General features: G+C 42.6%; 1 protein-coding gene across 2 annotated transcripts in view; it reads left to right on the top strand.

Annotated features, from left to right (window-relative positions):
* Nucleotides 1-13,364, top strand: part of LOC118399009 (CUB and sushi domain-containing protein 3-like) — a 908,305-nt gene that overhangs the window by 565,482 nt on the left and 329,459 nt on the right. The gene's annotated exons all lie outside the window — the stretch shown is intronic.

The raw sequence follows: 13,364 nt of genomic DNA, 5'->3' as shown, positions 1-13,364 counted from the left end.
CACATACTGTATATACACATACAGTACACACACACTGATTGATTTGCGTCCCCTATCACAGCACCAAGTTGAGAAGAGCTGGACAGATTGACAGATTTTTAAAAATTAAACATGGGTTATTTTTATTTATTTTTATTTTTTATTTCACCTTTATTTAACCAGGTAGGCTAGTTGAGAACAAGTTCTCATTTTCAACTGCGACCTGGCCAAGAAGAAGCGTAGCAATTCGACACATACAACAACACAGAGTTACACATGGAATAAACAAACATACAGTCAATAATACAGTAGAAGAAAGAAAACAAAAAGTCTATATACAGTGAGTGCAAATTAGGTAAGTTAAGAAAATAAATAGGCCATGGTGGCGATGTAATTACAATATAGCAATTAAACACTGGAATGGTAGATCGGCAGAAGATGAATGTGCAGGTAGAGATACTGGGGTGCAAAGGAGCTAAATAAATAAATAAATACCAGTATGGGGATGAGGTAGGTAGATACTGTAGATGGGCTGTTTACAAATGGGCTATGTACAGGTGCAGTGATCTGTAAACTGCTCTGACAGATGGTGCTTAAAGCTAGTGAGGGAGATGTGAGTCTCCAGCTTCAGAGATTTTTGCAATTCGTTCCAGTCATGGGCAGCAGAGAACTGGAAGGAAAGACGACCAAAGGAGGAATTGGCTTTGGGGGTGACCAGTGAGATATACCTGCTGGAGCGCGTGCTACGAGTGGGTGCTGCTATGTTGACCAGTGAGCTGAGATAAGGCGGGGCTTTACCCAGCAGAGACTTGTAGATAACCTGTAGCCAGTGGGTTTGGCGATGAGTATGAAGCGAGGGCTAACCAACGAGAGCGTACAGGTCGCAAAGCTGGGTAGTGTATGGGGCTTGGTGACAAAACGGATGGCACTGTGATAGACTGCATCCAGTTTGTTGAGTAGAGTGTTGGAGGCTATTTTATAGATGACATCACCGAAGTCGAGGATCGGTAGGATGGTCAGTTTTACGAGGATATGTTTGGCAGCATGAGTGAAGGATGCTTTGTTGCGATATAGGAAGCTGATTCTAGATTTCATTTTGGATTGGAGATGCTTAATGTGACCAGACACCCAGGTATTTGTAGTTGTCCACGTATTCTAAGTCAGAGCTGTCCAGAGTAGTGATGCTGGACAGGCGAGCAGGTGCGGGCAGCGATCGGTTGAATAGCATGCATTTAGTTTTACTTGCATTTAAGAGTTGGAGGCCACGGAAGGAGAGTTGTATGGCATTGAGTTGTATGGCAGGAGTTGTATGGCATTGAAGCTCGTCTGGAGGTTAGTTAACACAATGTCCAAGGAGGGTCGAGAAGTATACAGAATGATAACTGGAATATGTGGGCCTCTAATTAGTTCACAAACGTAATATATATTTCATGAGCTCAAATGAGATTTCTGGTTGGATCGTGTTCTATTGATGAGATGTTATTGTGTTTTTATTGAGCCTTGGAGGACAAATCATCTTCAACAAAAGTTGATTGTTTCACATTATAATGGTCACGTTGATGTCCTCCAATTCCAATGTTTTCTACTTAACAACACTGTGAATACTACAGCCAAGATTACTAGTGTGAATATGCCATTGTAACCCATCGTTTGGAGGGCTGGGAGAGTGGAACATTGACTATATGGAAAATTAAGAACAGACTAAGGCAGCATACAGGAGCTCATAAAATGTTACTTTTTTCCTCGGGAAGCAACTAGCATCTCAATCACGTCACATAACAGACACGACAGGCATTACTAATTAATGATAATCACTTCTAATATTTTATTATTATTTTTAATTTTTATTTAACCTTTATTTAACCAGGTAAGGCTAGTTGAGAACAAGTTCTCATTTACAACTGCGACCTGGCCAAGATAAAGCATAGCAGTGTGAACAGACAACACAGAGTTACACATGGAGTAAACAATTAACAAGTCAATAACACAGTAGGAAAAAAAATAAAAAAGAGGGTCTATATACATTGTGTGCAAGAGGCATGAGGAGGAAGGCGAATAATTACAATTTTGCAGATTAACACTGGAGTGATAAATGATCAGATGGTCATGTACAGGTAGAGATACTGGTGTGCAAAAGAGCAGAAAAGTAAATAAATATAAACAGTATGCGGATGAGGTAGGTAAATTGGGTGGGCTATTTACCAATAGACTATGTACAGCTGCAGCGATCGGTTAGCTGCTCAGATAGCAGATGTTTGAAGTTGGTGAGGGAGATAAGTCAACAACTTCAGCGATTTTTGCAATTCGTTCCAGTCACAGGCAGCAGAGAACTGGAACGAAAGGCGGCCAAATTAGGTGTTGGCTTTAGGGATGATCAGTGAGATACACCTGCTGGAGCGCGTGCTACGGATGGGTGTTGCCATCGTGACCAGTGAACTGAGATAAGGCGGAGCTTTACCTAGCATGGACTTGTAGATGACATGGAGCCAGTGGGTCTGGAGACGAATATGTAGCGATGACCAGCCGACTAGAGCATACAGGTCGCAGTGGTGGGTGGTATAAGGTGCTTTAGTAACAAAACGGATGGCACTGTGAGAAACTGCATCCAGTTTTCTGAGTAGAGTATTGGAAGCTATTTTGTAGATGACATCGCCAAAGTCGAGGATCGGTAGGATAGTCAGTTTTTACTAGGGTAAGTTTGGCGGTGTGAGTGAAGGAGGCTTTGTTGCGGAATAGAAAGCCGACTCTAGATTTGATTTTAGATTGGAGATGTTTGATATGAGTCTCAGAGGAGAGTTTACAGTCTAGCCAGACACCTAGGTACTTATAGATGTCCACATATTCTAGGTCGGAACCATCCAGGGTGGTGATGCTAGTCGGGCGTGCAGGTGCAGGCAGCGAACGGTTGAAAAGCATGCATTTGGTTTTACTAGTGTTTAAGAGCAGTTGGAGGCCACGGAAGGAGTGTTGTATGGCGTTGAAGCTCGTTTGGAGGTTAGATAGCACAGTCTTACTATATTTATTGAAGAAATGTCCTCGCTAGGTTTGATGTAATGAACAGATTAACTACCGGTAATTAACTACCAGTTTTCACAAATGCTTTTTTTCCGCATAAAACTTTGGATGTTTTGGATTATAAGTGTACCTCAAGGAAAATGTTGTATAGTTCCTGTAGACGTGAGTCATCCAACTATACATTTTCTTGTAGTTTCATTTGAAGTCTACACATTCATTTACAATTGATAGAAATACTTCCAATGGTACATACTTCAGGGTATTCATATATTTTGAATACTTTTTAGTGCTCATATTATTGATATCCCTTAATAAGTTGTTTAATTTTCAATCAATCAATCAATCAATCGTTCAATCACATTTTATTTGTCACAGGTGCCGATTATAACGCTGTAGAATTAACCGGGAAATGATTGCTTACGAATCCTTCCCAACGATGGAGATTACAACAATAACAATAAGAAGATATGGCGGGGCTTTACCTAGCAGGGTCTTGTAGATAACCTGTAGCCAGTGGGTTTGGCGACGAGTATGAAGCGAGGGCCAACCAACAAGAGCGTACAGGTCGCAATGGTGGGTAGTGTATGGGGCTTTGGTGACAAAAACGGATGGCACTGTGATAGACTGCATCCAGTTTGTTGAGTAGAGTGTTGGAGGCTATTTTATAGATGACATCACCGAAGTCGAGGATCGGTAGGATGGTCAGTTTTACGAGGGTATGTTTGGCAGCATGAGTGAAGGATGCTTTGTTGCGATATAGGAAGCCGATTCTAGATTGAATTTGGATTGGAGATGCTTAATGTGAGTCTGGAAGGAGAGTTTACAGTCTAACCAGACACCCAGGTATTTGTAGTTGTCCACGTATTGCTAAGTCAGAGCCGTCCACAGTAGTGATCAAATTTATTTATATAGCCCTTCGTACATCAGCTGATATCTCAAAGTGCTGTACAGAAACCCAGCCTAAAACCCCAAACAGCAAGCAATGCAGGTGTAGAAGCACGGTGGCTAGGAAAAACTCCCTAGAAAGGCCAAAACCTAGGAAGAAACCTAGAGAGGAACCAGGCTATGTGGGGTGGCCAGTCCTCTTCTGGCTGTGCCGGGTGGAGATTATAACAGAACATGGCCAAGATGTTCAAATGTTCATAAATGACCAGCATGGTCAAATAATAGTAAGGCAGAACAGTTGAAACTGGAGCAGCAGCATGTCCAGGTGGACTGGGGACAGCAAGGAGTCATCATGTCAGGTAGTCCTGGGGCATGGTCCTAGGGCTCAGGTCAGTTGAACCTGGAGCAGCAGCATGGCCAGGTGGACTGGGGACAGCAAGGAGTCATCATGTCAGGTAGTCCTGGGGCATGGTCCTAGGGCTCAGGTCCTCCGAGAGAGAGAAAGAAAGAAGCAGAGAATTAGAGAACGCACACTTAGATTCACACAGGACACCGAATAGGACAGGAGAAATACTCCAGATATAACAAACTGACCCTAGCCCCCCGACACAAACTACTGCAGCATAAATACTGGAGGCTGAGACAGGAGGGGTCAGGAGACACTGTGGCCCCATCCGAGGACACCCCGGACAGGGCCAAACAGGAAGGATATAACCCCACCCACTTTGCCAAAGCACAGCCCCACACCACTAGAGGGATATCTTCAACCACCAACTTACCATCCTGAGACAAGGCTGAGTATAGCCCACAAAGATCTCCGCCACGGCACAAACCAAACAATGGGGGTGGGGCAACCCAGACAGGATGACCACAACAGTGAATCAACCCACTCAGGTGACGCACCCCTGCAGGGACGGCATGAGAGAGCCCCAGTAAGCCAGTGACTCAGCCCCTGTAATAGGGTTAGAGGCAGAGAATCCCAGTGGAAAGAGGGGAACCGGCCAGGCAGAGACAGCAAGGGCGGTTCGTTGCTCCAGAGCCTTTCCGTTCACCTTCCCACTCCTGGGCCAGACTACACTCAATCATATGACCCACTGAAGAGATGAGTCTTCAGTAAGGACTTAAAGGTTGAGACCGAATTTGCGTCTCTGACATGGGTAGGCAGACCGTTCCATAAAAATGGAGCTCTATAGGAGAAAGCCCTGCCTCCAGCTGTTTGCTTAGAAATTCTAGGGACAATTAGGAGGCCTGCATCTTGTGACCGTAGCGTACGTGTAGGTATGTACGGCAGGACCAAATCAGAGAGATAGGTAGGAGCAAGCCCATGTAATGCTTTGTAGGTTAGCAGTAAAACCTTGAAATCAGCCCTTGCTTTGACAGGAAGCCAGTGTAGAGAGGCTAGCACTGGAGTAATATGATCAAATTTTTTGGTTCTAGTCAGGATTCTAGCAGCCGTATTTAGCACTAACTGAAGTTTATTTAGTGCTTTATCCGGGTAGCCGGAAAGTAGAGCATTGCAGTAGTCTAACCTAGAAGTGACAAAAGCATGGAGTAATTTTTCTGCATCATTTTTGGACAGAAAGTTTCTGATTTTTGCAATATTACGTAGATGGAATAAAGCTGTCCTCGAAATGGTCTTGATATGTTCTTCAAAAGAGAGATTAGGGTCCAGAGTAACGCCGAGGTCCTTCACAGTTTTATTTGAGACGACTGTACAACCATTAAGATTAATTGTCAGATTCAACAGAAGATCTCTTTGTTTCTTGGGACCTAGAACAAGCATCTCTGTTTTGTCCGAGTTTAATAGTAGAAAGTTTGCAGCCATCCACTTCCTTATGTCTGAAACACATGCTTCTAGCGAGGGCAATTTTGGGGCTTCACCATGTTTCATTGAAATGTACAGCTGTGTGTCATCCGCATAGCAGTGAAAGTTAACATTATGTTTTCGAATAACATCCCCAAGAGGTAAAATGTATAGTGAAAACAATAGTGGTCCTAAAACAGAACCTTGAGGAACACCGAAATTGACAGTTGATTTGTCAGAGGACAAACCATTCACAGAGACAAACTGATATCTTTCCGACAGATAAGATCTAAACCAGGCCAGAACATGTCCGTGTAGACCAATTTGGGTTTCCAATCTCTCCAAAAGAATGTGGTGATCGATGGTATCAAAAGCAGCACTAAGGTCTAGGAGCACGAGGACAGATGCAGAGCCTCGGTCCGATGCCATTAAAATGTCATTTACCACCTTCACAAGTGCCGTCTCAGTGCTATGATGGGGTCTAAAACCAGACTGAAGCATTTCGTATACATTGTTTGTCTTCAGGAAGGCAGTGAGTTGCTGCGCAACAGCCTTCTCTAAAATTTTTGAGAGGAATGGAAGATTCGATATAGGCCGATAGTTTTTTATATTTTCTGGGTCAAGGTTTGGCTTTTTCAAGAGAGGCTTTATTACTGCCACTTTTAGTGAGTTTGGTACACATCCAGTGGATAGAGAGCCGTTTATTATGTTCAACATAGGAGGGCCAAGCACAGGAAGCAGCTCTTTCAGTAGTTTAGTTGGAATAGGGTCCAGTATGCAGCTTGAAGGTTTAGAGGCAATGATTATTTTCATCATTGTGTCAAGAGATATAGTACTAAAACACTTGAGCGTCTCTCTTGATCCTAGGTCCTGGCAGAGTTGTGCAGACTCAGGACAACAGAGGTTTGGAGGAATACGCAGGTTTAAAGAGGAGTCCGTAATTTGCTTTCTAATAATCATAATCTTTTCCTCAAAGAAGTTCATGAATTTATCACTGCTAAAGTGAAAGTCATCCTCTCTTGGGGAATGCTGCTTTTTAGTTAGCTTTGCGACAGTATCAAAAGGAATTTCGGATTGTTCTTATTTTCCTCAATTAAGTTAGAAAAATAGGATGATCGAGCAGCAGTAAGGGCTCTTCGGTACTGCACGGTACCGTCTTTCCAAGCTAGTCGGAAGACTTCCAGTTTGGTGTGGCGCCATTTCCGTTCCAATTTTCTGGAAGCTTGCTTCAGAGCTCGGGTATTTTCTGTGTACCAGGGAGCTAGTTTCTTATGAGAAATGTTTTTAGTTTTTAGGGGTGCAACTGCATTTAGGGTATTGCGCAAGGTTAAATCGAGATCCTCAGTTAGGTGGTTAACTGATTTTTGTCCTCTGGCGTCCTTGGGTAGGCAGAGGGAGTCTGGAAGGGCATCAAGGAATCTTTGTGTTGTCTGTGAATTTATAGCATGACTTTTGATGGTCCTTGGTTGGGGTCTGAGCAGATTATTTGTTGCAATTGCAAACGTAATAAAATGGTGGTCCGATAGTCCAGGATTATGAGGAAAAACATTAAGATCCACAACATTTATTCCATGGGACAAAACTAGGTCCAGCGTATGACTGTGATAGTGAGTGGGTCCAGAGACATGTTGGACAAAACCCACTGAGTCGATGATGGCTCCGAAAGCCTTTTGGAGTGGGTCTGTGGACTTTTCCATGTGAATATTAAAGTCACCAAAGGTTAGAATATTATCTGCTACAAGGTCCGATAGGAATTCAGGGAACTCAGTGAGAAACACTGTATATGGCCCAGGAGGCCTGTAAACAGTAGCTATAAAAAGTGATTGAGTAGGCTGCATAGATTTCATGACTAGAAGCTCAAAAGACAAAAACGTAATTTTCTTTTGTAAATTGAAATTTGCTATCGTAAATGTTAGCAACACCTCCGCCTTTGCGGGATGCACGAGGGATATGGTCACTAGTGTAGCCAGGAGGTGAGGCCTCATTTAAAACAGTAAATTCCTCAGGCTTAAGCCATGTTTCAGTCAGGCCAATCACATCAAGATTATGATCAGTGATTAGTTCATTGACTATAATTGCCTTTGAAGTAAGGGATCTAACATTAAGTAGCCCTATTTTGAGATGTGAGGTATCATGATCTCTTTCAGCAATGACAGGAATGGAGGTGGTCTTTATCCTAGTGAGATTGCTAAGGCGAACACCGCCATGTTTAGTTTTGCCCAACCTAGGTCGAGGCACAGACAAATGGTGATAGCTGAGCTGACTACACTGACTGTGCTAGTGGCAGACTCCACTATGCTGGCAGGCTGGCTAACAGCCAGCTGCCTGACCTGCACCCTATTTCATTGTGGAGCTAGAGGAGTTAGAGCCCTGTCTATGTTGGTAGATAAGATGAGAGCACCCCTCCAGCTAGGATGGAGTCCGTCACTCCTCAGCAGATGCTGTACGGGCGAGCAGGTGCGGGCAGCGATCGGTTGAATAGCATGCATTTAGTTTTACTTGCATTTAAGAGCAGTTGGAGGCCACGGAAGGAGAGTTGTATGGCATTGAAGCTCGTCTGGAGGTTAGTTAACACAGTGTCCAAGGAGGGGCCAGAAGTATACAGAATGGTAACTGGAATATGTGGGCCTCTAATTAGTTCACAAACGTAATATATATTTTATGAGCTCAAATGAGATTTCTGGTTGGATCGTGTTCTATTGATGAGATGTTATTGTGTTTTTATTGAGCCTTGAAGGACAAATCATCTTCAACAAAAGTTGATTGTTTCACATTATAATGGTCACGTTGATGTCCTCCAATTCCAATGTTTTCTACTTAACAACACTGTGAATACTACAGCCAAGATTACTAGTGTGAATATGCCATTGTAACCCATCGTTTGGAGGGCTGGGAGAGTGGAACATTGACTATATGGAAAATTAAGAACAGACTAAGGCAGCATACAGGAGCTCATAAAATGTGACTTTTTCCTCGGGAAGCAACTAGCATCTCAATCACGTCACAAAACAGACACGACAGGCATTACTAATTAATGATAATCACTTCTAATGTTCAGTCTTACTATATTTATTGAAGAAATGTCTTCGCTAGGTTTGATGTAATGAACAGATTAACTACCGGTAATTAACTACCAGTTTTCACAAATACTTTTTTCCACATAAAACTTTGGATGTTTTGGATTATAAGTGTACCTCAAGGAAAATGTTGTATAGTTCCTGTAGACGTGAGTCATCCAACTAAACATTTTCTTGTAGTTTCATTTGAAGTCTACACATTCATTTACAATTGATAGAAATAATTCCAATGGTACATACTTCAAGGTATTCATATATTTTTAATAATTTTTAATGCTCATATTATTGATATCCATTAATAAGTTGTTTAAATTTCAATCAATCAATCAATCGTTCAATCACATTTTATTTGTCACAGGTGCCGATTATAACGCTGTAGAATTAACCGGGAAATTATTGCTTACGAATCCTTCCACAAGAAGGGAGGTATATACAGGGAGTACCAGCACCAGATCAATGTGGAGCTATATACAGGGAGTACCAGCACCAGATCAATGTGGAGCTATATACAGGGAGTACCAGTACCAGATCAATGTGGAGCTATATACAGGGAGTACCAGTACCAGATCAATGTGGAGCTATATACAGGGAGTACCAGCACCAGATCAATGTGGAGCTATATACAGGGAGTACCAGTACCAGATCAATGTGGAGCTATATACAGGAGTACCAGCACCAGATCAATGTGGAGCTATATACAGGAGTACCAGCACCAGATCAATGTGGAGCTATATACAGGAAGTACCAGTACCAGATCAATGTGGAGCTATATACAGGAGTACCAGCACCAGATCAATGTGGAGCTATATACAGGAAGTACCAGTACAAGATCAATGTGGAGCTATATACAGGGAGTACCAGCACCAGATCAATGTGGAGATATATACAGGGAGTACCAGTACCAGATCAATGTGGAGCTATATACAGGAAATACCAGTACAAGATCAATGTTGAGCTATATACCAGGAGTACCAGTACCAGATCAATGTGGAGCTATATACAGGAAGTACCAGTACCAGATCAATGTGGAGCTATATACAGGGAGTACCAGTACCAGATCAATGTGGAGCTATATACAGGAAGTACCAGTACAAGATCAATGTGGAGCTATATACAGGGAGTACCAGTACCAGATCAATGTGGAGCTATATACAGGGAGTACCAGTACCAGATCAATGTGGAGCTATATACAGGAAGAACCAGTACCAGATCAATGTGGAGCTATAATATACAGGAAGTACCAGTACAAGATCAATGTGGAGCTATATACAAGGAGTACCAGTACCAGATCAATGTGGAGCTATATACAGGAAGTATCAGTACCAGATCAATGTGGAGCTAAATACAGGGAGTACCAGTACCAGATCAATGTGGAGCTAAATACAGGGAGTACCAGTACCAGATCAATGTGGAGCTATATACAGGGAGTACCAGTACCAGATCAGTGGAGCTATATACAGGAATAACCAGTACCAGATCAATGTGGAACTATATACATGGAGAACCAGTACCAGATCAATGTAGAGCTATATACAGGAAGAACCAGTACCAGATCAATGTGGAGCTATATATAACCAGTACCAGATCAATGTGGAGCTATATACCCAGTACCAGATCAATGTGGAGCTATATACAGGAATAACCAGTACCAGATCACTATATACAGGAATAACCAGTACCAGATAAATGTGGAGCTATATACAGGAAGTACCAGTACCAGATCAATGTGGAGCTATATACAGGGAGTACCAGTACCAGATCAATGTGGATCTATATACAGGACGTACCAGTACCAGATCAATGTGGAGCTGTATACAGGAAGTACCAGTACCAGATCAATGTGGAGCTAAATACAGGACGTAGTACCAGATCAATGTGGAGCTCTTTACAGGAGTACCAGTACCAGATCAATGTGGAGCTATATACAGGAGTACCAGTACCAGATCAATGTGGAGCTATATACAGGAAGAACCAGTACCAGATCAATGTGGAGCTATATACAGGAAGAACCAGTATCAGATCAATGTGGAGCTATATACAGGAATAACCAGTACCAGATCAATGTGGAACTATATACATGGAGAACCAGTACCAGATCAATGTAGAGCTATATACAGAAGAACCAGTACCAGATCAATGTGGAGCTATATACAGGAAGAACCAGTACCAGATCAATGTGGAGCTATATACAGGGATAACCAGTACCAGATCAATGTGGAGCTATATACAGGGATAACCAGTACCAGATCAATGTGGAGCTATATACAGGAATAACCAGTACCAGATCAATGTGGAACTATATACAGGAATAACCAGTACCAGATAAATGTGGAGCTATATACAGGAAGTACCAGTACCAGATCAATGTGGAGCTATATACAGGGAGTACCAGTACCAGATCAATGTGGATCTATATACAGCTACCAGTACCAGATCAATGTGGAGCTGTATACAGGAAGTACCAGTACCAGATCAATGTGGAGCTAAATACAGACGTCAGTACCAGATCAATGTGGAGCTCTTTACAGGGAGTACCAGTACCAGATCAATGTGGAGCTATATACAGGAAGTACCAGTACAAGATCAATGTGGAGCTCTTTACAGAGGACCAGTACCAGATCAATGTGGAGCTATATACAGGAAGAACCAGTACCAGATCAATGTGGAACTATATACAGGAATAACCAGTACCAGATAAATGTGGAGCTATATACAGGAAGTACCAGTACCAGATCAATGTGGAGCTATATACAGGGAGTACCAGTACCAGATCAATGTGGAGCTATATACAGGGAGTACCAGTACCAGATCAATGTGGAGCTCTTTACAGGGAGTACCAGTACCAGATCAATGTGGAGCTATATACAGGACGTACCAGTACCAGATCAATGTGGAGCTCTTTACAGGGAGTACCAGTACCAGATCAATGTGGAGCTATATACAGGAAGTACCAGTACAAGATCAATGTGGAGCTCTTTACAGGGAGGACCAGTACCAGATCAGTTTTACTCAACAGGACTCATTGTAGCATATTACTAAGAATTTGAAAAATTCAGATAATTAGAATAGTTTACTAAGATGTGGGCTTATACTACTCTGGCTCCTTGCTGATGTTTGAATCTATGTTAGTGACTCATCTTTGAGATTGCATTTTCTCTAGTTTTGGATAAACTTCATACGTGTCATTCTGATCGGACTGTAATTCTCAGAGACGGCTAAATCTAGCTTAATGAAACATTCTTAGCCAAGATTTATGAAAAGTAAATCTCACAAGTAGTATTGAAATTAGCATACATGAGGAGTAGGATTACAATGTCATATTTTCCCTCATTTGCATCTACAATGTGGTTCCTACTTCGTATGAGTTGGGATTCTGTGATAGCCAGTATTGTTGACTGGCAGTGATTGCTGTTTGGTGGTTTTTCAATTTACCTGGAAATTTCTGGAAACATACAGTAAAAGAAACACTGGACAAAAGACCTAGGCAAGGGGTCAAAGGTATGCATCATGAACACATATACCCACTCCAGGTAGGATATAACAATTGACCATCTCCCCACGGACAACGCTAACCTTAGTTTTCAACATTCTGTCGCCGGGCATTATTCAGATGCGATGTGCGCTGCTCCAAAGCAATTTGTTCTCTGTCTTTTCTGATGTTGTAAAACACAGAGCAGTTAATATGCTCTAACCTTCCCCAGCCCTCCCTCCCACTTTCCCTCCCTTCCTCAATCCTACAGATTGAACAGCCCAGGCAGTCAGGGCAGTAGGTATTGTGATTCCCATAAAGAGGGTGTCATGATTGAAATGAATACAATATATCAAGCATTGCGAAGACTTCCATTGCACCATGGCTGAAATAAGCCTCCCCTCAGTCCCACGAGCCGCTAACGTGATCCAACCCAACATTAATCGTGCCTTGAATATCATTTAGAGGAGCTTTTCGTTCCCTTACCGTTTGAGAATGCTCTCGGAGACAGCGCCAGGGTTCAGGGTTCAACTCTGAGGACGTCTGAGAAGATGCATTACAGCTCCTCCTTACACCCACATGCTCCGAGGGAACCAACCAGCCAATCTGGGGTGTTATCTGGCTGCGGTGACCCAGGATGGGTGAGGTGTGTGTGTGTGGGGTGGTTACGTGTATTTGTGGCTTCCCGTCTGCTGTGCTGGTGCATTCAGGGAGAGAGAGGCTCTGCATGCTTTGTCATGCTTGTCTGAAAAGACTCAGGTCCAGTGTTAGGGAGGATTCACCTGTTTCCTTAGTGTGGTAGGGATTACAAAGATCTCACCTATCATCTCCTTGCTCGCCTTCTCAAACATGGAAATATAAAATATAAAATAAGGCCGTATAACTGTACTATTCTACTCTGAGGACAACAAAGTATTTTCCATCTGAATGGGTAAGAGGATGATCACTAACTCCTTGTGATTGTTGCCTGAACTAATCCGTGTTTGTTCTGAATATGGCCTGATTATTGTTCCAACCCCTTTGTTACTACTGTACAGTAAATACCTCATGGTGTGAAGTGGATCCATTACTTGAACTGGAAAGCATGATGTTATGGTTGTTTGATGGCAGACAGACAGACACAAGACACAAACTA

Source organism: Oncorhynchus keta, chromosome 20 (genome assembly GCF_023373465.1).
Source record: "Oncorhynchus keta strain PuntledgeMale-10-30-2019 chromosome 20, Oket_V2, whole genome shotgun sequence".
Classification (NCBI taxonomy): Eukaryota; Metazoa; Chordata; class Actinopteri; order Salmoniformes; family Salmonidae; genus Oncorhynchus; species Oncorhynchus keta.
This window is presented reverse-complemented; position numbering and strand designations above follow the sequence as displayed.